The 26,551-nt window shown below is 40.1% G+C and overlaps 1 protein-coding gene across 1 annotated transcript in view; it reads right to left on the minus strand.

The window, feature by feature from the left end:
• ENOX1 (ecto-NOX disulfide-thiol exchanger 1) overlaps positions 1–26,551 on the minus strand; it is a 477,272-nt gene that overhangs the window by 342,785 nt on the left and 107,936 nt on the right. Inside the window, exon 2 of the mRNA XM_075265460.1 lies at positions 11,399–11,463. The gene's annotated coding sequence lies outside the window, so the exon portion shown is untranslated. The remainder of the gene's footprint in view (positions 1–11,398; positions 11,464–26,551) is intronic.

The raw sequence follows: 26,551 nt of genomic DNA on the forward strand, positions 1-26,551 counted from the left end.
CACGCATATCGCAAGCTGACAGGGATCCCGACCAGATAGAGCCCCAAAGAGCTGTGTGAGTGACATTCCCACCTAAATAAAGGTAATCCCTAGCTAACCCTGCCTGTACATCTATCCCTGTCTCACAGTCACATAGTTCACAGTCTCATATGAACCGGATATTAAATCCACTGTTCATGTAAATTGGAAGTCACCTGAATTAGCCAGCCAATTACTTTTTCCGATTTTTTTTTCGATGCCTCCATTATCGTAATTCCTGTTCCACCTCCCCTGCGCAGTTATTGGTGCAAAAAAAAAGCGCCAGGGAAGGTGGGAGGGAAATAGAATTTCTAGTGAGTTTGCCACCTGGTGTTCAACTCAAAACGAACATCTCAAACAGCCTGATATCCGATTAAACATGTGCTCAATCAAACACTGTTCGCTCATCTCTAGTCAGAACTGATAGGGACACATCAGCCAACACTCGGGAAGTGAAGTGGTTTGTAACATTTGGGTTGATTTTTAGGTCTTATGATTTGCCAGCAACTGTACAAGGTTTATAGTGTTATTAAGTCAACATACTTAGGCGTACATGAGGAAAGACATGTGTACTCATTAAGCATGGCGTCACATCTGCCTTTCCCATTCTGTGGTTGCAAAAAATCTCTCAGTATGTCTTCCATAAAAACCTCCGCAAACACATCTGGAAGTATGTATTAGTATGACAATAAATAGAATGAATTATGTCTGAGCTAAGAGGTTCCCAGTGCAAACATTTAGCTGAGAGCAGATTCTGAGTACCGAGCTTCATCACATTAAAATGCGTCTGTTCATTAAATGGGAGGCTTGCGCGTTCCTCACTAGCTAGCAACACTAAATTTAAGCACAATCTATATATGGGGGTTCTAACCTTTCCTGAGAGGGAATGAGACAGAAATAAAAGAATAAGTTTTATCCGTGTGTATCTTTTTCTTTAAGCCTTGCCGTTTTGTCCTAATAAAATGAACCATCATCTGTAGAGATTTTGACAGATCTATCTTGAGGAATACACTCCGGAAAGTGGGTATAGAAAGAATGATTTTATGCCTTACTTATTCTATGTGATCAGATATACCCACAGAGTCTTCCTCTCTGACTATTCCTCTGACCACCAGGGACGTGCACAGGCCAATGCTTTATATGCAGGAGGGGAGACATGATATGTTGGGATAATATTCACAGACATTATCTATACGTTATTACTAGTAACCAGTTACACAAATGTACCCTTTGAGAGTAACAAAGCCCGTATCATATATTGTGCTACTGGAACGCTTGGAACCCGGCAATGCAATAGACCCATTATTTTTGATTAATATAATGCATTTGATGAGGAAGAAAACCGCTTCTTTATGTCTTCATGTTATTGATGCAAGGTAATATTAGAGAAGGCATCCTATACAGACTCTGCGGCACAAATTCAGATTACTATGACTTATAGATTCACTTCTACCCAGAATTGTTCTATTGTGAACAATGAGAACAAGATGGCTCTAGTCCAACTGACTATTTTTCGTGACAGGTTCATTCATTTCCCCTTTCTACTACTCAAAGTCCGGCTTGCTACAAAGTGGCAACATTTTACAAGAAAATGTTTCATCTCAGATGAATGGTCTTCAGGGAGAAACATGAATCAGCGGCACTACAAAGCAAGGAGGCTGCAAGCAAAGCTGCTGTTGCAAGATTCTTTAAGGGAAAAAGCTAATTAGACAGGCATAATAAGCCCCATTGGCATTTTCTACTGATGGAATGACATAATTTAAGAGAACAAAGACTAAACTTAAAAAAATACAATACTTCAATGAGCTCGGAGCCTTACACACGTGGTAACGTTAAAAGCCAATAAACACTTACAAAATAATGAGCCCTAAATGTGATCGTCTATTCCATACTCAAAGCTTATTAGTGACTACAAGATTATTGTCTATTGGTTTTTCACTTATTAATGTCAGCTTTAATCTACTATGAGATTATATTTATGCTAAATAATGAGAAGAGAACTAGTTTATTAGCACACCGTTATTGTTTATGTATAGCACAGATGTATCTGAGCACGTCACCATTACACTGTTATCGCAATGCCATACACAGTTGTATGCAGAGAACTGCTACCAATACCTTATGCTGCTCCACAAGTGGTGCCCGATGATGTGAAGTGTAGTCCCACAATATCTCCTGTGCTAAAGCCCATGACTTCTTATGGCTACATCTCCAGTGACTTTATACTTCTCATTTGTATATGTTATGTAACCAGATAAAACTTTATTTTCACAGTCACCACTTGGGCAGAGGCCACTGGATGCCGCATTAGGAGAACAAAAAGGTTGAAGTAACATAGTTGATAAGGATGAATAAAGACACAAATCCATCAAATCCATCCTATTCTTCTACCCTGTTCATCCAGAGGAAATCAAAAACAAAGACAGATGTCAATTACCCCATATAAGTGGGAATAAAATTTCTTACCAATTCCAATCAAGCTAAATTCCTGGATCGTCATCCCATCCCGAAAATCCTAGTTCCCTTAAACTGTGATATTTTTAGTTTCAGGAATGCATCCCAGCCCCTCTTGAACTTGTAGGAGTTATCAACCATAGAACATCCAGCTCCATAGTCTCACCACTCTTACCGTAAAGAAGTCCCATCTATCACAAAGGTGAGACCTTATTCCCCCCAGACATAGAAGATGCCCCATTGTCATAGTTCCAGGCGTAGCTGTCCATTCTTATATTTGTACATATTAGTTAGTCTCTAAGAGTTGTAAAAGACCAAAAAGGTATTTCTGAATGAACACAGATTGGTTCCAAATGTTCCAAAGACCACTCATTCTATACCAGCCCAATGTATTGCTCATGCAGGATGAACAAGGCCAACAAACAATCTGCAGACCCCCTGGTAAATGACAAAACCGTCACTATTAGACAAGTTGATTATTGAGAACAGACACCTATATGAGAGTTTGTTCCTAACAATTGCCTACTAAATCACCATGACTGATTTTTCCAACAACTGAACATCAAGTTTGATAACACATCTCTGTACTCTAATGCACCCATCCCCTTATTTACCTTGGTTGGCCTAATCTCCACTCATTCTAGTTTAGCTATATTCTTCCTTTATACAGATAACCAGTTGTGCACAGTATTCCATATGTGGTCCGAGCAGTGGTTTGTATAGAAACAAGACTATATCCTTGGTAGTAGCGCATGAGACAATTAATTTTACAAGTTTCCTTTAATTTGCAAAATTATGTCAATGTAAAAGCAATGCAGCACAATACATTTAAAGACAAGGTTATGTTTTGCTACATCTACATGCTATAAAAATGTCATGGCGAGCACATGTCAAGATAAAGACGACTGTCACACTGCTTTATATAAACAATCTGCATGCAAGTTATCATAATAAATTATTGCAGATTGCAAGAAAAGTCTTTCTATTCTAAAAGGATTATTGGGGATTATGTTTATTCCCATCAGGAAACAAGAATCTAAGGGATTAGAACATTAACCCTTACTTTCACAGACCTTATTCTCTGAATGAATGTTCCCTGAACAGAATGAGCCGTTCACAGTCCTATTCAACAGCCAGTTGATCATCTAGGACATTTAGCAGCAGGATTCCCAACAAACCTCACTTCACTTTTACTTTTGTTCTCGTCTTAAAAGGGCCACAAAACCTAAAGCCAGCAGCGAATAAAAGAGCATCTTCCAAAAAGTACAGCTCATGTGAAGATTTCTGGGGGCTTTTATACCTGGCAATATGCGAAATAAAATAGTGGTCATGGGGAAGGGTTGTTTCTAAACATGTGATCAATAGTCACGCTGACCAACACAGCAGTCAGTCCATTTCTGAAATGGCTGCTTAGAAACACCAGATAGTGGGAAATTGTATAGCAGATTTAAGGGTCTGCACAAGACACATTTTGGCTATAGGTAGATATATTTACTTTTTTTTTTTTTTTTTTCAATACACCGCTAAACCACCTGCCACAAGTCTTGGTTTTCATTTTCCCTTTGCACTGGGCTGTGCCTCTAGATCATGTTGTTGCCTGGATCCTGCAACCAAGCAATACAAATCCTATCATACTGTACCATGGTCTTTCCCTAACTAATGGGCCAAGCAGCACATGTAGGCTCCCGAGCTGTTAGCAACAAATACATCTATGCACAATTCTCAGCCATGTACTAGTAACACTGATAAAATAAACCAAGCGGGTTGGAACCTTAATCACTAGTACTTGCTTTGTCAGTCAGGACTGTACAACAGGAACCGGGTGATTTCTCAGCAATGTCAAACTGGGTTTTGGATAGTGTCCAAGCAACTCATACATTAGTATTTGACTCGCTGAATCCAATGACGCAGTTCTACGCCTTGAAACATATTGTATGGGGAGATCATCTCAAAAGAAGACCCAAATAACTCTTGCTAGGACAAAGGAATCTGAATGAAACAATGTACTCCTCAGTATATGGAGCTCCAAACAAGCTGCGATGCTCCCGTGTCAGAGAGAAGATGAGGTAGACGCCGGTCAGATGTTGCAACATTGGACCTCTGTGTACAACTTCCCAATGCATACCCCCCTGTACCCCTTTACTTAGTCACCTGACCACTCATCAGAACGGTGGCATACAGTATTGAGCATGCGTCCACATGGTGTGGACCTATTGGGTAACCAAGTCATTGTTATACGGTATTCCTAAAACTGAATAACCCTCAGAGAGTGTTATTCAGAACATGGTATGGAAACAATGGAATCATTTATCCCTTCTCATGCAGAGGCCATCTGAAAATGTCGCAGGACACAATCGATAACATGCAACATTTTCTCGAGCACACTTCTAACACTGGAGACTTGGAAATTTTATTCAACATGTCAAAGAACTGCAAAAAGGCAAAATTGCATTTGTATCAGGTTACCATTCATATCACATTGCATGTTGTTTTGGTCAGATTGCTTTGTCCTACATAACTACATAATATTTGGGCACCTTTTAAGTCAATCTCCTTGGATTTCAGCCCAATACATTTACTAATACCTCCAGATTCTATCTACTAAAATGAAAGTGTAAGACCAGGCCTGTATGTTTATCTTATTAAAGGGAAATGGTTCACCGAGACATCATTTGGACGTTTTACCTTTTTTAAGCTTTGATGTATCATATAATCTTTGTACACTAGGTCTTTGTCCTAGTGCATAAACAAGTCTTTGCTAGTCATGAATTCATGTAATCTGCTTGGACAGGGCCTATGGGAAATCAGAATGCATTTTACATGCCTTCCATTGGACAAGCTGTTCATGTACAAAGACCATTAATTCCCAGTGTAGTATTAACCGCTGGATGGTAAATATGTGCTGCCATTGTACTTGCCATGCAAAATGCTTTTCTTGCAGTAAGAAAATGTGTCTCGAAGCAAGATTGGCGAATGTGTTCTCAAATACCAGAGACATCATAAAAGAGAATAGAAATACAGTAAAAAAGCAAGTAGCATTATAGATTCTGTGCATGAGCAGCTCACAGTTGTCTAATGAACCATCTCAAAAAGGAATATAATTTTCCTACCTTGATCCATCTCCTCTCAATTCTCTGGTGGAATTTTATTTTAATACCACAAAAATAGTAATCAAGAAGGTAACCTGAGGAAGTCTGTCACTGTTATCTTTCCAGGAGATAAGCCTTCCTTTTGTATGAGTAAATGTACTCCACAAAGTATGAAAAATGATATACAAGTATTATCAACACAGAACCAGCTTGGCCAAACAAACATCACCGGAAAATGGCTATGCGTAAATAACAAAATCAATCCACTACAATGCTGTATAGAACACAAACAAAACACGGACATGTGCTATGAAATACAGCACTGAAAGGGGATCGTCTGCTATCCTGACACGTCTGTTTAGTAGTACATACTAGTATGGTAATCTGCATGGAATTACAATTCTACAGCATCTTTTCTGTATTTTGCAGTTTCTTAGTAAGGGTATGGTCACACAGCAGAATCAGAAGAGGAATCCGATGCAGACTTCCACATCAAATTCCTCTTCCATTTCTGCCCCTTCGGCTAATGCTGGGTTCACACTACCGTCATTTAATATCCATTGCTCTCATCCCTGACAGGAAGAAAACAATGAACATTAAAAGACAGAGGCAGAGTCAGAGTTAGTCTGAAACGTCATCATATCATGTGGGGTAATGTGGGAGCTGGAACAGAGGGGGGTTCATTTTAGGCATTCTAATTATGGTATGGACAGGTTTACATTCGGAATTGTGATAGGCCTGTCTGAAAAGCTTGAAGCAGTAGAAATTGGGAGTTAATCTGATTGTCCAGGATAGAGCATTCCAGAGAAGTGGTGCCACTCAGGAGAAGTCTTGTATAGCGCGCGCGCGCGCGCACACACACACACACACACACACACACACACACACACACACACACACACACACACACACACACACTATATAGGTTTGTATTTTCAGAACCAAATTAATACACTCTTACTTTTATTTTTTTCTTTCTGGTTACCCAATTTCTTAGTCAATACTTATATATGTTACTATTATGTTGATAAATGTGTTAGTATGCATAATAATAACCGGGTATTATGCATAATAACCAATAGAGGTGGTTAATGTGATGATATGTAGTCAATTTATTATTTTAACTGGTTATTTTACATACAACCCCCTTGGCTGTAGTGTTAAATTACAATATTTAGGAAGTACAGAATTTTCATCAGTGCTTGTGAAATAAAATGGACAATGTTTTATTCAATGAAGAAACTGTTTTATTCTTACCATTTGAACACAAACACCCTCATATTTGTTACAACATGGCAAACGGTCATGGCATGTGGAATTACACAGTAACCTATGCTGCTTGCAGTTACATTTTCCTGAAAGATATTTTGCCCTGCAGTTCTATCTTTTGAAACCTTGACCACCTGTGACTGAAGATTTCCTGGCACATTCACAAACAATCACAATTACATCTGGAATAAGTTTGCACAAGTGTGACATTTATCACATAACTGGAGGGTGCTGGATATTATTCATAATAACACATTAATGTGATTAATTCTGTAAAATCTAAAATATTACATCAATCACCTTTACTGGTTATTATGTATAATACCCAGTTATGCATACTATCCACATTTATCAAAGTAACAATAACATATGTAAAATATATTGTACTACAAGGATGATCAATGATCAGGGTAATTTTTTTGCTGTGTGTGGGGGGGGGGGGTATCCACAAGAACAATATAAGTAAACGAAACACAATTATAGTACAGATATATAAATGCCTCTGGCTGTATCCATGACTCTGGAATGTAAATTATCTACACTGCTGGCTACATTCAGAAAACCAGAAACAACAGAAATAAGGTTTATATTACAAAGTCATTACTGCACTTTCTATTCCATGACATAAGTAATTTAGTTATAAAAGATTTAGAAACCTCATGAAAACAAAAAATATGTGTGCATGGATATGCCATCACTGACCGGTAGGGTCCAACTTCTGAGATCAAATCCAATTGCTAGAATAAAGAAGCAATGGTGTTTTGTCTGCGCAGTGTCAGTTTGGAGCACCACTGTGTCAGAGTAAAATACTAAATCACTTCACTCCTTTCATTGTCATGATCAGTGAGGATCCCAGTGACGCCCTATTTTAGCAACATGCCATCTATGATGAGAAGAACCACTTAAAGTTGTGGCAATGGGGCAAGCCCCTAGATCCTAAAATCTGTACTGTATGGCTTCTACTTCTCATGCAGTTAGGAAACATAAAGGAGCTAGACCACTGTCGAGAATTCAGTAGTTTACATTTTGTGACTGACAGGGAAAACATAATGTAGATATATTTACAGATAAATGTAATTCTTCAGCAACATATTTCTTTCACGGAAAGCATTATCTAACAAAACATTCTTTCATGAAAGAGCATCCAAATAGCAGTTTAGGTTTTTGAGCGCAACAATGCAAATGAAGAACAGGGAATGCAAGAAATAGCATATTACTGGAGAAGAAGGTGGCGCCCGTCTAGTTCCTCTAACAAAGCTGGAAACTTCTGATTTCAGTTTCATTTACATTTAATTTTATCCTTTATTCTAAAGCAAGGAAATGTAAGGAGGGATTGAACAAAGAGAAAATGGAGTACACAAAGACTATATAAAGAGGTTCTCTACCTATACTTATTCTTATTCTGATAACACCCTGAGTACTATGACAGTAAGAGATGGGGAATGTATTGCTTGAATACTCTTACACATGTTGTTTTAATATCATTAAAACTCAGTACAGATTCTGACTAACTGTAGATGACCAAAAGGATAGGGGATCAATATTAAAACTGTATATCCAGGATTAGGAAAGGCTTGGCTGCTTCCTTTCTATAACAATGCCACATTGGTCAATGGGTTGTATCTGGTATTGCAGCTCAGCTTGAATCACTTAAAGGAGTTTGAAGTGAGGCACTGTAGCTGGAACAAAAGATTAATAAACTAACTGGTCAAAATTGTGTTTTCTGACACACAAGTGATCATTATTGATTGATAACTGTTATTTGTAAAAATTCATCCTTGATCTTGTCATAGTGAACTACATAAAATGAAAGCTTCATTTACAATTATTACTCACAAATATCAATCCATTTTCCCTAGTTTTCTGGCATAGGACGACGACATTGTGGCGCACATTTGGCACAAGTCCCTTTCCTGTGCCAAATGTGCACCACAACCCCTGTTCTGCACCTTGCTCCCAAATTGTATGAATGTGAGTGCAGTGGGGCAGGGACACTTTGCCGAACATATTTTCTGGCCTGAGTTATAATGGAAATCTATGCCAGTTCTTAGCTGTTGTAGATTTGCACTGTAACACTGGCATGAGTGATGAAAAGGCCAGATCCTCTTCATAAACCTCTTGTTCCCTGTGCTAGTTGAGACCTTTACTAAAACTGGTATATGAAACATCAGTCTTAATAATTCTGCCCCAGTTTTTCTAGTATTCAGAATGATTTTGGTAGGTGGGGGATCCACGTTCAGTGGCTGACATGTAGCTGGGACTTTAGTTCTCTGTTTTGAAGGTGGCAGTCCTGATGGAAAGAGGGCTTCACTGGATATCCATGGATATTGGTCAACAATGTACATTTGATTTGATAAAATATATTGATATTTAGTTGTCACTTTTGACCTGCAGTGTTGAGAAGGTATTTTGTGTCTACAGACCAAAAAGTTGAGCTTTCTTCTAATGTTACTTCACATATTCAGGGCCCATGATGGTTTTATCAATTATCACCACCATTCTCCTCCTGCTAATATATAAAAGGCTCTGTTGTCAAAGGCTCAATTCCTTTCTGACTGGTTTGAGGAGTCACAATTGGCGGCAAATAGATATTGCTTTTCTTCCTTTATATATAAAATCCCCAAATATAATTCAGCTAGTGTTACCTTTATACCTTTCTGACTGACAATTCATAGGATCTCTCTTCAGGTGGGTCGTCTGATCTCATTCTGAGCTGTCTTGAATTAAAACTTGTCTTTCTGTTCATTCAAAAAGTCACATTTTTGATGAAACAGTATGTGGCAAGAGATGTCACAATCTACAGCAACCCCAGACTCTGCACTTTGGCACAATGGTGTCCAATTCATGATGAGGCACAAGAGACATTAAGATGGGTACAAAATACTCTGGAGTCTTGATTAGTCGTCGTCGTCGTCCGAAGGTCAAGCCACAGTTACGCTCCCAACGTGCCAGCCCAATAAGTGTGCTTATATTGGAATTATGAGAGAGGGGTTACCATAGGGACATGGGACTTTTTCACCTACTGTATACAGCACAAGATATTTCTCAGATGGCAAAACTTTAACATTTAATGATTTATCATGAAAGTACATTTAGTGCAATCGTAATGACTTGAAAAATTCAGAGTCAGTTCTCCAGTGAGACTGGACGGCACATAGCAATTTCAAGATGACAGACATCAAACACAGCAGCAAAAAACATTTTTTTCACATCTGTATGCCCAATTTAATGCCTAGAATTAGCTCTATCCCAAAGCATTCTAAGAGTTTCTAAGGATTTAAAGGGGTCTTCTGATACCAGATCTAATTTTCGTATCAATGACCTATCCACAGGATAAGTAATTAGTATGTGATGTATTGAAGCAGCGTATGGGTGCCAAAAGCTAGTAAATGGGCAGCCCTGCTCCTATTCAAGTACTAGGAGAGGTGGTGTAGCCCCGTGCACTGCATAGTACTTCACACGGAACTGCAGCACCACTCCTATTACTTGAATAGGAATGAACTGAACTGCACACGCTACCCTTGACTACTAACTTCTGGCCTACCGGTGGCTGCTGCAATAGTTGATCTGTACAGGGTCCAGATCACTGTATGGAGAAAAAAAAAGAAAAACCAAAAAAAACAAACTAAAGTTGGGCCTGGGAGACCCCTTTAAAAGGGGCTTGCCAGGCTAAATGTAAAGTCCATGTATTGAATTATACCAACCAAACACAAAACTTTGAATGTATTTGTGTTTTGTATTTGGTGCCATTCACTGCACCTCAGCCTATTTAGGTGATCTCTCCAATAAAAGATTTCCAAACATACAGTGACATCACGTCCACTGCCAGAGCCCTGGCACTGCAAGTGGACAGACAAGCCACTGATGATGTAGAAAAACCAAGAGGGGTGAACAGGACCAGAAGTGCCTCCCTGTTACAGAGAGTCTTCCTTGAGCATGCATGGCTCAATGAAACCAAATCAGTCCCTTTTTTATTTTTATCTAGTCAGGAAGAGCAAATAGGGGAGACTGGGAAGTGTTCAAGGAGGTGTTTTAAGCTCCCAAGAGAAGAGTAATAAGGGAGATGGGAGTCTAAGCACAAGACTTCTAAATGTATCCTATGGTTAATGGAATCAAAGCCTTGAGGCTGAGACCCACATTGCAGAAATGCAGCTTTGTTGTTGAAGATTTTGCTGTATTTTTGGAGCTAAAGCCAAGTGTGCCTCCTTTTTAAAAAAATATTTTTGATACTGCGTGCAAAAATTCTGAGAAAACTATTGTGAACAAAATGTGGTTACTGTATTGTGTTCAGTCTGAGTTTTTAATCACTTTGCCAAATGCGATATTTTACACGTCATCCTATATATGAATCCACGGCAGTCAGAGAAACACAAGGATCATGGCATGACACTATCTCCAAGGGAACCATGTGTTGTTGTTGCACTGTGAAACTTTGTAACCCTGCTGTACTCATGAAGAAGCCTCATGTGATCAATTGTAAATCTTTCTAAATGCACATTTGCTCTTTTTCTCTAATAATGCACAAGGGATACGTATTAATATGCATGGTTATTAAGTAGAGTCATTACCTTGTGATGTATTGTTTTCCACAGCCAAGGCTTCTTCCATGCAGCTCGGGGATGCAGCATAAAACCTGGTGAAATAACAAGATATTCTTATTTATTTATGAAGAGGTAATACGTCCCTAAGTGTTGGTCTATTAGTAAACACAAGTAAGGCATCATTCTCTAAAATTACAAGTCTTTTGCAATATCAGACGAGAATTAATGATTTTTATTACAAGGTTTCAAGCAATAATCAATTATAGCTACTTGGTAAGAGTTTCATGCGGTAATATATTCTAGGCTGAGGACTGTATGTCTTTAGTGCATGAGGCTAGTGCTAGGTGGAGTCCGGCAGGGAAAAGTGACTGTCTGACTATTAAATATTCTATTATGTAATTATTAAAACTGGATAACTAAATGCAGAGCTTTTTGCATATTGCCGTTCATGGGAATTCAGAAAAGTGAGGAACGTTATCATATAAATGTTGATCTAAAGCTCTATATAAAACTAATCTAGATGACCATTTCTTCCAGAGCTTTCTTCTTTCCTTTTCACTCCTGTTTTGGTATGATCTATGTCTCATGACTGTTCGTCTCAAGGGGCCTTGAAGACTCTGGCTGCTCCTCTCTTACATTATTACAATCACTGAATTTGGGGCCAATTAGATCACATTACGATCATCAGCTTAACTGATCAGTTTTACTGATAACGCTAGTAAGAGATGAAACCTGTACACTATCCATTTACATGGAGTCAATGTTAAATAAAAACAAATCAGTTTCTGTTGGTTATTTTGTGGGAACATAAAAATATGCTATGTCCTACATCTTCTGATCAGTTTTTATTTAACACCTTGTCTGCTGCCTGACCATGGCTGTCAGCCATCTATGAAGGGGTTGGAGCCAAAGTCAGATCCAGGCTGTGGGAAAACAGGGAAGTTGATGTTTTGGACTACCGACTCCACAGCCCTGGATCAAAGGTTTGTCTCATGAAGACCACCCCAGTTCATAGGCTCGATTAGGGATAATGGACATCATATGAGGGGGATCCCCTACGCCAGACCCTCTATGGGACAGCACAGACAATCAAACAATTCAACAGGCTCCTTTTCTGATGCCGTTCTTGTATTAACATTCACTTAAATGACTGCCATATAATACTACATGAACACTGCAGAAGCCGCTGCAGAGAATGTGCTTGTTTGGTTACAGCTACATCAGCAAAATAAGATAAGATAAAATAATCCTTTAATAGTCCCACCATGGGGAAATGCGGTGTGCTACCGCAGCATAGATAATCCAATAACAAAATGGGAGTAGAAAAAACTCCACGACAGAGGCATTACAGTGACAGTAGGTACAGATAAAAGTAGAAAAAATAGTAGAAGGGATATCACAATTAAATTTTTCTCTGTTTGGAGTGATCTATACTTCGCTCGGTGTTGGTTGTACAGCAGGATCTCAGTTGGGAGGAACGATCTCCGATAGCGCTCCTTCTCACACTTGGAGTAAAGTAGTCAGTCACTGACAGTGCTGCCCACTGCTGTCACGGTCTCATACATGGGATAGGAGTTGTTCTCCAGCATGGACCTCACCACAGACAGTATCCTTCTGTCACCCACCACTTGTACTGTCCAGGACAGAGCTGGCCCTTCTAATCAGCTTGTTGAGTCTATTCCTGTCCCTGGTTGATATGCTACTCCCCCAACAGGCCACTCCGAAAAAAGTCAGCCGCTTCCTGACATTGCCAGCATCGGGACTTGGAGTGATCACTAGATTATTTTGGAAACCTCATTCGGAAAGAGCTGTATCTGATGATAGTATATAAACAAACCCAAAGCACCCTGAACTCCTACAGGCTAAGCAACATATCAAAGTGGAGAACAGTAGTGAAGAACAGAGAGAAAGCTACTTATTTACACAGCCTGAGGTTAACTTCCAGAGATAGGACTTCAGAAGCACCTACCTCAATTCAGCAGGTGGCTTACAAGTTAGTACCTGCAGGTGGTTCATTCAGTGGGTGGTTTACAAGTTAGAATAAAAAGTTATGAAATGGAACAGAAACTTCCTAACTATGCAAAGTATGTCTGTACAATATTACGGCATTTCTTTTGTAGTGATCCACCCAATTTTTTATTTTTTTTTTTTAGAAAATTGTGCTTTGGTAACATTTACACAAAATCAGGTTTAAAAAAAAACAAAACAAAAAAAACAAGATTTCATAACTAGGGATTTTTTGTGTTTTTTTGTTTTAAAAATCAATAGAGGCAACTATGACCTAGATATGCCATACTATAAAACAATAGAGCTAAGTTAGTAAGCTGCAAATCTAAGACACATTTGTCACCTTTACAAGTGTTCACAGGACATTATTGATCCATGATTCCAATCTTCCTGTACAACCCCCAGCTTTTAACAACTGTCCAAATAAGAAAAAAAAATCCACAAAAATATGATATAAAAATACAAGACTGAATGCAACCTAGATTCTGCAGACTATAAATGTTGCTTTTCAGAATCTTTTCAGAGGAATTGATGCATTGTACTGCAACATATTTCCTATTCCTACAATTGTAGGGGGATTTATCTTATGGGGCTATTAATGAATCCGATGTATAACAGGACTGCAGCGTTTACTAGAGTTTAAAGCAGATATATAGCACACACGGTGTAAAACAAATCACCGCTCTGACAGCTGCAATACCAAAAACGATAATTATTATGAGGCAGGCAGTCAATGGGAAAATCAATGCATTTTAATAGCACACCAGGCAGCAGATGTATTTGCAAGGTGACCCCCTCCAGCATTTCTCATGGACAGCCATGTCTTGATCTACCTTTTATCACCATCCAGAGGGTAGGAAGGTGCTCTGCTTGCCTCACTTCTTATGTACAATAAGCAGAACATCAATAATAATGTCAGCTGCTTTCACCCATATGACGGCAAAGCAATTTACATAAATGAACATCCATGAGCAGAGATTCTTCAAGGTCAGTCTGCTGTTAACCTTATCAGTGAAATTGCCAGGTTTACGTAACTCACAATGTCTCTCCAAATAAAAGACACCTAAGATTCTATCATTTTCAATAGAATATCCGAGAGAAGCGATCTGGGGACATAAGCATTGTGCGAGGGTTTCTTCACTTCACCTCATACACAGTAAGTAAAGGGAACATTGTGCCGTCTGTGACCTCTTTGTGGCGTTTAGTTATAGAACAACTGTCAGCGAAGGTGTCATTATTAGTATGTCATTCTACCCAAATATACTCATACTGCACAATACTGGACAGTAGGAATACTAAAAACCTTCTGGCACTAGACAGAGAACTTCATTTTAGGAGTATGTTCAGATGCAGAGAGTATTTTGCATGACAGATATAAATCTGTAGTAAAATCTCTATGTGCTGGGCTCTGTTCACATCAGCACTGTGGCCTCGATTTATAGTGAAAGCCACAGAGCTGTGATAGATCTGTTGTGCAATGGACATCAGTGACACCCGACAAACCCCTCTGACTTATTATGGGGTCCATCAAGTTTCTCATCATAATTACGGCAAAAACATAACTGCATGCAGCACTCATTTTCTTTTCTAATGTGACAGTTCCTATGGTCAAACTCTCACCAAGTTGCAAGTTACCACCTATTCTGTGGATTAGTCCAACCCCTCTAACAGCCTGCAGTTTTTCCTTTAGTGGCTCATGGAACGACATTTATTACTGTCACCACAGAGATCCCCTTTTACATGAAAGCCACCATGTGTCCAACTCCAAACACCCCATCAGGTGATTGTACCAAGGAAAAGCCATAGCCAGCCACATGGTTTTCCATAAGCCGATCTCATGTCTGGTTCATATGATGTGCATATGGCCCAATAGGTTCCAAGGCTGGCCACAGTGTACTACTGTGTGTGCTAGTACTAAGCATGATTCAGAGCCTTGGCTGAAACAATTATTCGCTTATATCATGGATAGTACACCGAAAGGTTGAGCCCCATAGGTGTAGTGTTTGAGTTTCCCATATCTTGATCTATATGCAATAAAAACTCTTCACATTAGTAAGCAGAGGCTGAAAGTAAGACGAAGTAAAACCTGAAAATCCCTTAAGGCTAAGGCCCCATGTTGCGGAAATGCAGCTTTTTTTTTGGTGCAGATTATGCTGCGGTTTTTTGAGCCAAAGACAAGAATGGCTACAAAAAGAATGGGAAATATAAAGGAAGCTCTTATACTTCTACCTTCTGCTAAATCCATTTCTGGCTTTGGCTCAAAAAAAAGCAACAAAAAAAAAACAGCGTTTCCGCAACGTGGGGCTTCAGCCTTAAGGACCATCAATTTTCTTTCAGGATTTACTTTTGGCAAAATCACTCACTAGTGAACAAGCCATCAGTAGCTACAGAAAGTATTAGCATCAAAACTTCCATGGCTACCTTATAGCATGCCTACGTAAATTAAAAACAGAACTTGGACACAAAGTGAGGATTAATGTAAAAGTAATAATTGGACAACGCCTGTAAATAAACAATTGATCTTGTTTACAAAACTGGTTATATGTTAGGATAACAAACACAGATTTCAATATCATCTCCAGGTTGCAACATACAAGCACAATCTCTGCAGGCAAGGTAACATTCCTTTTGGGGTCCATTTACACGGAGGAAAATGGCGATTTATTTGCGAATTTTCAGCGCTGAAAAAGCGCCTCCCATTGACTTCAATGGGTGCCTCTAGCTTCAATTCTGCTAGTAGAGAAAAAAATGCTAGCAGAACCCATTGAAATCAATGGGAGACTTTTTTTCAGCGCTGAAAATTCAACGCCAAATAAAGCGCCATTTTCCTCTGTGTGAATGGACCCTTATTCACAACCCAAGTGTCAATCATTCTGAACTGCGCCAGCTGAATCTAAACAAAGGACGGGCACAGTCAGTCAGATGTAAAGATACACACCATATGAATATTTATGAATTTTTTTTTAGCTATTATATGATCCATAATTAGTCGAAAAAGCATCTTCATTACTCTAGAATTTTTACATAAAAATATTTTTTGTTGTATACAAAAATACAAGAGAAGGCAGCCATTCAACTTGGATAACTGTTGGCCGAACAGCTATTCCTTCTGACCCTTCAAACACATGCACACTTGGGGACAGGGTAATAAGTCACTCCCAGGCACCTCTGGTGGCAGTATATCTATCCCGATAACAAACAGATCTGTATGTCAACCTCCAAAATGCCGAACCTGTGGTCAACACTGGTCTTTCTAGTGCCAATGTGACCATTTCCCCATGTTTCCATACACTTAACAGAATCCGAGACAGTAGTATGTGGAATATCAAATGTCAGGGGAGACTCAGAATATTCTCAAGCTGTAGATCTAAAAACATAAGCATTAGGCAGGGTTTGGAAGAGAGATTAGGTGGCAAAAGATGTAAGGGGGCGTTCACACTACCGTCGGTGTCCGACATGTAGTGTCCGCTCCTAGTGTCCGCTCAAAATCTGTCACGGACACTAGGAGCGGACACTAGATGTGTCCGTGACACCTGTCATTCAAATGAATGGGCATCGGGTGCGTTCTTTTGCACTCCGTGCCCGTCCTTCCCTGTCCGCAAGAGAAGATGTCCGACTTCTCAAGCGGACAGAAAAGCCCTGCATGCAGGGTTCCTCTGTCCGCTTGAGAAGTCGGACATCTTCTCTTGCGGACAGGGAAGGACGGGCACGGAGTGCAAAAGAACGCACCCGATGCCCATTCATTTGAATGACAGGTGTCACGGACACATCTAGTGTCCGCTCCTAGTGTCCGTGACAGATTTTGAGCGGACACTAGGAGCGGACACTACATGTCGGACACCGACGGTAGTGTGAACGCTCCCTTAGTTCGCCTGATTTATCTGTTCATCAAATTCTATTAGAGGGGCAAAAGAGCAAAAACAGTACAAGACACAGCACATTTCTAAAATTGGTACGCTCCAAACAATGATATTTGAGGACAATGATTTTATGAGGTTTATGCATGACTTCATTAAAATATCTGTGACATTACATCAAGACTCACATCTGCTGCAGGGAATTGAAACATTTTTCTATATATTCTATCTGGCTGCACATGAACATCAAACTATCATTTATTAAAAATTCAGAATTTGTTCTATTAAGATTTAACACATACAAGAATACATTTAGGGAAGATTAACTATATAGTTCCCTTAGTACACACTATTGACATCTACAAAGACCATCGATGGGTGAGAGGAAAAAAGGGGTGATGTGAGGATATGAACTGCTGAACTGACGATACTACTACTTGTGTAAGCTAAAGAAAAACTGTTTCCATGAAGCAAAAATAACTGTGGCGAAGAGAGCTGGAAATCTACAGCAAAATTGCTCGGACTCATGACCATCCACATTAGGTCGTATTCACATGCTTGCATTTTGTGGACAGTGAGGTCGGTAAAAAATATATAGTATATTTCCTATGCTTTTCAGTGTATATGGTCTGTGAAAAAAACAGATGATACATCAAAGTACCTTCTGATTTTGTTTCTTGGACCTTTTAAACTTGCATTGATGTCATGCAATAGTTTAAAAAAAAAAAAAAAAAAAAAAAAAAAAAACCCCGAACATGTTTCTGTTCTTTTTTTTCTTTTGTGGACCCAAAGTCTGTGAAAACAATTGATGAGAGTATAAATACATTGAAATTGTGCGTCCTTATACTGCAGACATGTGAATATGGGCCTCACTGTTCTGTTTTGTATGGAAGCATAATAGAACTCTATAGAGGTACATGAAATATGTATTAAGCAGCTGTTTTGTCAACAAGTGGCAAACATGGTGTCCATGAAATTTGCTGTTTTTGATTTTTTTTGTACAATACAAAATTTTAAAAAAGTGTATTGAAATGGGCCATGGCTAAGAAGAATAAAGAGAAGCATGTGAAATTTTGGGGGGCATAAAACACTAGTGCTGTCTCAGATTCTATCAAAAAGATACACATAATTGTCTATGCCAACAACAGAAATATGATGGGACCCATGGTGCCCGACATACTATGGACACTCCACTGCCATTATTTTTGGTTTTCTGTTCCTATAACAGATCGTATAAGAGGGCGTTCACACTATTGTTGGTGTCCGCTCAGCAGTGTCTGTGGCTATTGCCCGTACAAGATTTTAGCAATAGACACTAGCTGGATTACAATTTCCATTCACTTCAATGGGATTTTATCTTGTGTCCTTTAGTGTCCGTTTACCACCATGCCCGTTTTTTCAAGCAGATGAAAAAATCCTACATGCAGGACTTTTCTGTCAGTTTGGAAAAACTGACAGTAAGTGTCCGTTTATTTTCTTTTCTTTTAACATTTAGGTCTATGGGCAAAGGACAAATAACGGACAGCAACTGATAGCCATCAGTTACTGTCTATTTGTGTCCATTATCATAGGTGTCCGTTTTTTGCTTTTTTTAAATGGACACCTTCTGAGCGGACACCAACGGTAGAGTGAACCCTACCTAAATGACATTCAGAGTGTAGACGTGAACATGGCCTACAATATCGAGAGAGTGATGCAAAGTCTTTGATAACCCCAAGTCAATAAACCATAGTTAAGTGAAACCAAGGATTCTGGGAGATTATCGTATTCAGAATACTTTACATGTAACTTACAACATGGTTTCTAATAGGTTACTAGTACACAGGACAGTTACAGGATTGGACTCCATTATGGTTCTCATTTATCCGAATCGCCCTTATTCCCCTCAGTAACACTATTTGCTCTAACCTGCTTAATAAGAATCTGCAATTCACCTTATGCTAAGGCCAGTTTAGTTGCACAAAGGCCTACATATTTATAGACACACCAGAAGGGAGCCACTTATAATGGAGGATGGAACAGGTAAGATTTTACCTCACAGTAGCTGTCAGGTAACACACTACAAGATGATAAAGGAGCAAAGCTTGACATTTTCAGGGTTGAACAGTCCAGCCAATTGTAATTGACATGCATGAATTCTGACATTTTCCCTTCAAAATATTGTTTACCTCACCCAGTAACCTCTCCTGCCACGTCTGTTTAACTTTCTTCACAGCTATAAACCAAGACACTGTCCTTCCAACCTCATTATTCTCTCACAGCGCCCGGAGATCTTAAAAAGGAGGGGAAAAAATAAATAAATAAAAACGCTTTCCGTAAAACTCCGTTCATTTTCTTCACTGTAATGTAAATAGACGATTGTGTCCCATATCATATGCCGATTAGGGTTTGTGGTCAGTCACTTCACAAAGACAACCCCTTCAGAGATGGAAGCCAGAGGAGCAATAAGCTGTTATCACCATCGAGCAGCCGCGTCTGACTGGACTGGTGAAATGTAGCGCTACATAGCAGTCACCCAGGTGAATAGTCGACCACAGCAGCTCTTCATTGTGAGACTCACAGAAAGGGGTTATGAGTGGGGGTCCCCTCCCCCCTCTATCTGAGGACCATATGTACTTATGAGATAAGGCCTTAAAGGTCATTACTAAATTGACACAATGTCCCTGTGACTATAAGGTTAGGACGCCATGAAAGTTGAAACTGTGACAAAAATCTGCACATGAATGGAGTTGTATAGTTTGTATGGGTTTAAGGATACCATGTGCCCTATTCATTGTACATTCACGCAATCCAATGTAATGCAAAATTCACATGCTGACACACGGCAAATCTCCCAGAACAGATCGATTTAAGAATTTTCCATCTCTGGAGATCATCAGAAAGATTTGGATGAATTTTGTCACTGTATTTAAAGAGGACCTTTCACCACTTTTGGGCACATGCAGTGTTATATACTGCCGGAAAGCTTACAGTGCGCTGAATTCAGCGCACTGTCGGCTTTCCCGATCTGTGCCCGGTGTAAAGAGCTTACGGTGCCGGTACCGTAGTGCTCTATGGTCAGAAGGGCGTTTCTGACCATTAGCCAGGAACGTCCTTCTGCCTCGCGGCGCCAATCGCGCTGTACTGTGGAGCGGTGAGGAACGCCCCCTCCCTCTGCTCACACAGCTCGTCCATAGACGAGCATTATCAGGAGCGGGAGGGGGGAGTTCCTCCCCGCTCCACAGCACAGCGCGATTGGCGCCGCGAGGCAGAAGGACGTTCCTGGCTAATGGTCAGAAACGCCCTTCTGACCATAGAGCACTACGGTACCGGCACCGTAAGCTCTTTACACCGGGCACAGATCGGGAAAGCCGACAGTGCGCTGAATTCAGCGCACTGTCAGCTTTCCAGCAGTATATAACACTGCATGTGCCCAAAAGTGGTGAAAGGTCCTCTTTAAAAGAGAAAAAAAACAAAAAACACTTGAAATGCTGCATTTTTTTTTTTTTTTTTGCAGCCATGTTCACTGGGTAAGGTATGCTCAAACTTTCAAAGGGTGAACATTGCAATGATAACATGCAGCATTAAAGGGGTTATTTAGCTTTTTAAAGAGCACCTCCACCTATTAAAGAATGCTAAGAACTTGAATGGTCACTGCTCCACTGATTCTAGTGAAGATGGAATTTTTTTTCTCTAGCCCACACCAATGTCAAGCAAAAAGTGCTGGTAGTTTTGGTGCCTGATAAGCTATTTAGGCTCTGTAATGTCAGAAGGGCAGTGTCAGAAAGAGGTTGTGATTCAGATCTCAGACTCTCACCCCCCTTGACTGCTCCTGCCTGACACCGCCTCCTGAATTCACAGAGTTTTCTGGTCAGGAATCAGAACTCTATTGGAAGGCTTTTTTGGAAGCTGATGTTGAAGCAGATTCCTGACCAAAAAACTGTGTGTGAACTCAGCCTGACAGTACAGAGCCTAAATAAGTAGATCAGGCACCAAAACTAACAGCATTGATTACTCAAAAACGTGAATGCTAGAGAAAAAAAAAATCACAACTGTGCCAGAATCAGTGAGCAGATGGAGGTGATGAAAGGTTGACAGAATAGAACATCAATGTAAGACTTCCGCAGCCCCTTCAGATCTGCTGTTTGCCCCTGCCAACACGAGCGGCACTGCTCATTCACCATACCTATAACGTCACAGTGAGTGCTGCGGAGGTCGTCCTATAGAATTTCATCAACTTTGCTGAAACTCTACCACGTAGAAGATTATCAATTGGCAGGTTCACAACAGAAAATCTTCTGCATGTGCTTCTTATACGGACATACCCTTTAGGGCTAGTTCACACGTAAATTACGTGTGGCTTATTTTGGTCTTGAAAAAAAACCACTTCCTAATTAGGAAGCGTTTTTCGGAGAGTTTTTTTTTTTTTTGGCGGTTTTCCCCTCCCATAAAGTGAATGGGCCACAAAAAACGCGTTTTTTTTTTTTAAAAAAAAAAGACACGCGGAAAAAAAACACGTTTTTCGCCTCCCATTCACTTCTATCGCTTTCTTCATGCGGAAAACGCCTGAAGAAAGGTCATGTCGCTTCTTTTTTCTGCTAGCGGCGAAAAACTGCTAGCAGAAAAAAAACTAGCGGTCTACATAGATCACTATTGTAATAAGGCGGATTTTGAGGCGAAATCCGTCTCTTTGCCTCCATGTGAACTAGCCCTTAAGGTTTTTTCGCTATAGTCCATGTTAATCACAAACCGCACAGGATCCTGCTTATTTTCGGGTTGTGTGCTATCTGTGGTAGATCTGTTTCCAACAGATCTGCTACAAAATTATCAATGTCTAAACTATAAACAGAAGCCATAATGGCAGTATGAACAGAGTCGTAGGATACATTCACATTGGAACTATGGCTTCTATTATTTTGCTGCGTTATAGAAGAAGAACAAGAGAAATTATGGAAGCACTGATGGAAACCAAAAGACGGCAGGTGTCATTTCATCTCGCATAAATGTATCTGGCATGAACACATGGGACTGCAATACCAAGATCACTGCAAACCTGGTCCACAAAATTAAAAAAAATTTAAAAAAATCAAATGCATGGAGTATTAGGAACTGTATAAGAATACGCTGTTGAGGTAGTTAATAGTAGCAGACATGCTTTCTATTACAAAAATAAATGGCAGTATATAGAGATCATGAAATATCTTGTCCCATGCACATAGCCATATTTATTATTATACTTATATAATAATAATAATAATAATAATAATAATAATTTGCTTTCCACCTGTATCCCAGCCATGTGCCCCCTGATATACAGCTTCAGCCCAGCACAGTGACAGAACACTGCAAAGTCCCAGCAACTTCCACACAGTGCAGCGGCTCCAATACAGGAGAGGCAGCAGCACTGCTGAAGAGGACACTTACCCCTCATTACACAGCCTGCTTCCTGCCGACACCAACATAGCAGTAACTTATCTCCCGGAAACCACAAGCTGACAATGAATAACACTGCCAGCAGTGGAGACTAGTCACACGTGTGAGCACTAGAGCAGCAGCTACATTCCTTCTCAAGACCGGTTTGCTCCCGCCTATGACGCCATCTTTGTGTTGCTTTCCAAGCAGAGTGAATGATGTCTCCATAAAAATGGCTGGTGCAAGTGGGCACTGTAATTTAGGGACGATTATAATTCATGCAGGAAGAAGATGAGCATCCCGCCAGCGATGTGTAGTACTTTCACTATCCAGTGCATGGAGCGCAGACATAGCACAGCTGTGGTAGTACATAATAGTACATAGTAATACATAGTGTCTGTGCTCATACTATCAGACCAGCCAGCTCTAACACACACACACACACATATATATATATATATATATATATATATATATATATATATATATATATTATATATATATATATGTGTGTGTGTATATATATATATATATATATATATATATATATATATATATATATATATATATACACACACACGCAGGACTAAAGTTTACCTATTAACAATGATACATAACTGAAAATAGAAAATTCTACATTTATAGTCTACTAGCTTCTGCCCGCGACTTCGTCTGCGGGTTGTTGTTGTCGATGAGCCACTTATAATTAGCCAAATGTGGTTGGAGGTGATCCACCTGCGTCCACGTGTCGGCTCTGCTACATCTGTGCATATGCGCAGCAGCCCCAGCTGTATGCACATCCATATAGAGAGCAGAGCAAGCTGTGCTACCTCGCTGCGTCAGCTCTGCTACATCGGGCAATTTGGATCACAGAGGTTGTCTTGTCTGAGTGTCCTAGCAGAGTCTGTGTTACACACGGCTGCTGCTGCTGAAGTGTGACACAGCTTGGCGCACAGTCCGAAGACCACAAGCCCCCGTGTTAAGCACACAAACTGCTAGCGCGCCGCCTCGGCTCTACTACATGTGCTAATTTGGTTTACAGGGCTTGTGTTGTGTGAGAGTGTATGAGCAGCTTCTGTGTTAGACACAGCTGACTGGATGTTGCTGAAATGTGCAACACTTCTCCCCCATCCGAGGCAGAACAACAGATTCCCCGTCCTACTTACTGAAATTCTACAGCCGATATTCTCCTCTTAGCCACACACAGCCTGTATGTTCTGTACTCTCCTGATCTTCTATGAGACTCCATTTTCTTCAGCTTTCACACTGTCCGTCTCCCTCCTGTTCAGCTCCTCCCCCAAATTAGCATGTAGCTCCGCCCACCACATAGCGTGATCCTATGAGACAGCTGAAGGGCCTATGATGATGTCATCAAAGGTCCTCAAACGTAGTGTGTGTCTAAATTCGTACTTAATGGTCGTGTAGTGACGTCATTCACCGGGATAAAAAGTAGCCTATATTTTAATCGGGGTTCATATCTATCTATGTGCCAAATTTCAGCCAAATCCGTTCAGCCATTTTTGCGTGATTGAATAACAAACATCCAAACTTTCACATATTATTTATTTATTTATTATTATTTATTATATATTTTTATTTATTATAATTTATATATATTTATATAATAATTTATAATATTATTATTAATAGGATAGGATGGTTAATTGTAGGTTAGCCTAAGTTCACATTAGCGCACAGGTCTCCATCATTCGGGTCCATTGAAAGACCCAGACAACAGGGAGCTGGACCACTAAAACAGCGGTTACTCGCGGACCCGTAGACAATAATGAGAACTGCCAGGTATCTGCCGTTTTTTATACTGAAACCAGTGGAGAGAAAAGTCTTCTGGCGCAGATGTGAACCTAGCCTCACACCAAACCAGTCCCATTTCCTTTTTCTCTTTCCATCAAAATTATAATTTTAGTGGAGAGCCTATATTATGTCTTCACCTGTCAAATAATAGAAAAAATGTGGAGATGAAAAATATTTCTTTGTTATGAATTGAAATCGGCAGGTTTAGGTACTGCAACGCTGTCCCATTGAAATCTTTGGCCTCATGCACATGACCAAGTAGACAGAGCAAGGCTCTTCAAATAGCCGGGGTCTGATGCTCCATTTTCTTTCCATGATTTATTGAACAGGCCCTATCCTGCTCCATAACTTCAGAACTCCCCCACTGAAATCAATTAGGGACAAAAGGCACTAGGATGCAATCCACTATAGGGGTCCATTCACACGGAGTAAACGCATGCTCATTATGGCAAAATACACGTGTAACGAATACACGTGTAAAAATAAGACTCCCATTGACTTCAATGACTTTTTTTTACACGTGTAAAAAAAAACACGTTGCGTCTTTTGACGCGTTTTTTGGCACATTTTTTACACGTGTAAAAAATGTCATTGAAGTCAATGGGAGTCTTATTTTTACATGTGTATTCTTTACACGAGTATTTTGCCAAAATGAGCGCGCGTTTGGAATGGACCCTAAAATTGACCCCCCACTCCTAATCCACCTCCATACACTCCCTGCTCAACACCTATATCAGATGTCACTAAGGGGTTAATTAATAGTACCATTGCATGAGACTCTTTGTGCATCACACGGTTGCTTTGGTAACTGTAACGCCCAGCATGCTTCTGTGTCACTCCATATGGCAAGAGACTGCTGAGGCCAGGGATTGGTTACAGCCATGTTGTATGCATACAGACAATTCCCGCTGTTGACATTCTGACATAGAGAAGTGAGAGCTCATGGCTGGTGGACAGATAAGAATAGCTTTATCTGTTATTGCCTGAACTTGGGTAAAAGTTTTAATACATTAGGGGGCCCTTTTCAAACTCTTTCTAAGTGGGCCCCCCACCATATAATTTAATTTCCCATAACTAACCCCCTCATAAGGCCCCCTGCCCACTCAACCACCACAAAAAAAAATAAAAAAAATACACATCACATCATGCCTACAACTCCCAGAGCACACGGGTGGAATAGTGAAGCAGTGATTGTACGGCTCCTGCTTCACTATTGTATTCAACTCCTCTGCACACCCCAGAGGGGTCCCTGCAGCCATAGGGTTCGGTGCAGATGCATTCTTGGTCCTGTGGTTAAAGCAGCTCTGGTCAGGTCAACTCCTTTAACGACATCTGTATTGTATTTTATCGCTCTATTTTATCATCTGTATTGTATTTTATCGCTGAGGCCTATGTGTGGTAGGTGCGATGCAATATACACAGATAAGGCTATTCTTGCATCTTTGTAGTCCTAGAGACTGTAAAAATCTTTGAGATGCATTGTGTCTTGTGTGGGCATTCCACCCCCTTGGCTCTAATATCACTATTCTCTTTTTTTGCCTCGTAGTTGCATAGTTAGTACAGTTGAAAAAAAAAAAAAAACATATGTCCATCAAGTTCAACCAGGGGATGGGAAAAGGCATGAAATTCTATACATTTCCATAAGTATCAATTCTATTTTTCTCCAAAATAGGTTTCTAATCCCTTTATGAAGCTGTATCTGTAACCAATTCCTGGGAGGCCTTGTGGCCTCTGGAGATTAAACCTTTTTTTCTCCAGATGGACGGAGTGCCTCCTTGTCTTTTGAGGGAATTTTATACGGAACAGCTTTTCCCCCTATTTCTAGCATGGGCCATGTATATATTTATACAGGTTTATCATATCTACCCGTAAATGCCTCTTCTCCAGGCTAAACAGATTTAATGGGAACCTATCATTAGAATCCCTTTTTTTCTAACTAACACGAAGGAATAGCCTTAAGAAAGGCTATTCTTCTCTTTTTTGTAGCCGCTTACACGATCTCCTGTAGTAAGTTGCCACAAAAAAGGGCCGCGCACAGGTGCAGTCTGCTCTGCCCAAGGGCAGAACATGACACGTAGAGGCTGGCTCCTGAAGAAGCTGGAGGCGGCGCTGG

This window comes from Leptodactylus fuscus, chromosome 2 (assembly GCF_031893055.1).
Source record: "Leptodactylus fuscus isolate aLepFus1 chromosome 2, aLepFus1.hap2, whole genome shotgun sequence".
NCBI lineage: Eukaryota > Metazoa > Chordata > Amphibia > Anura > Leptodactylidae > Leptodactylus > Leptodactylus fuscus.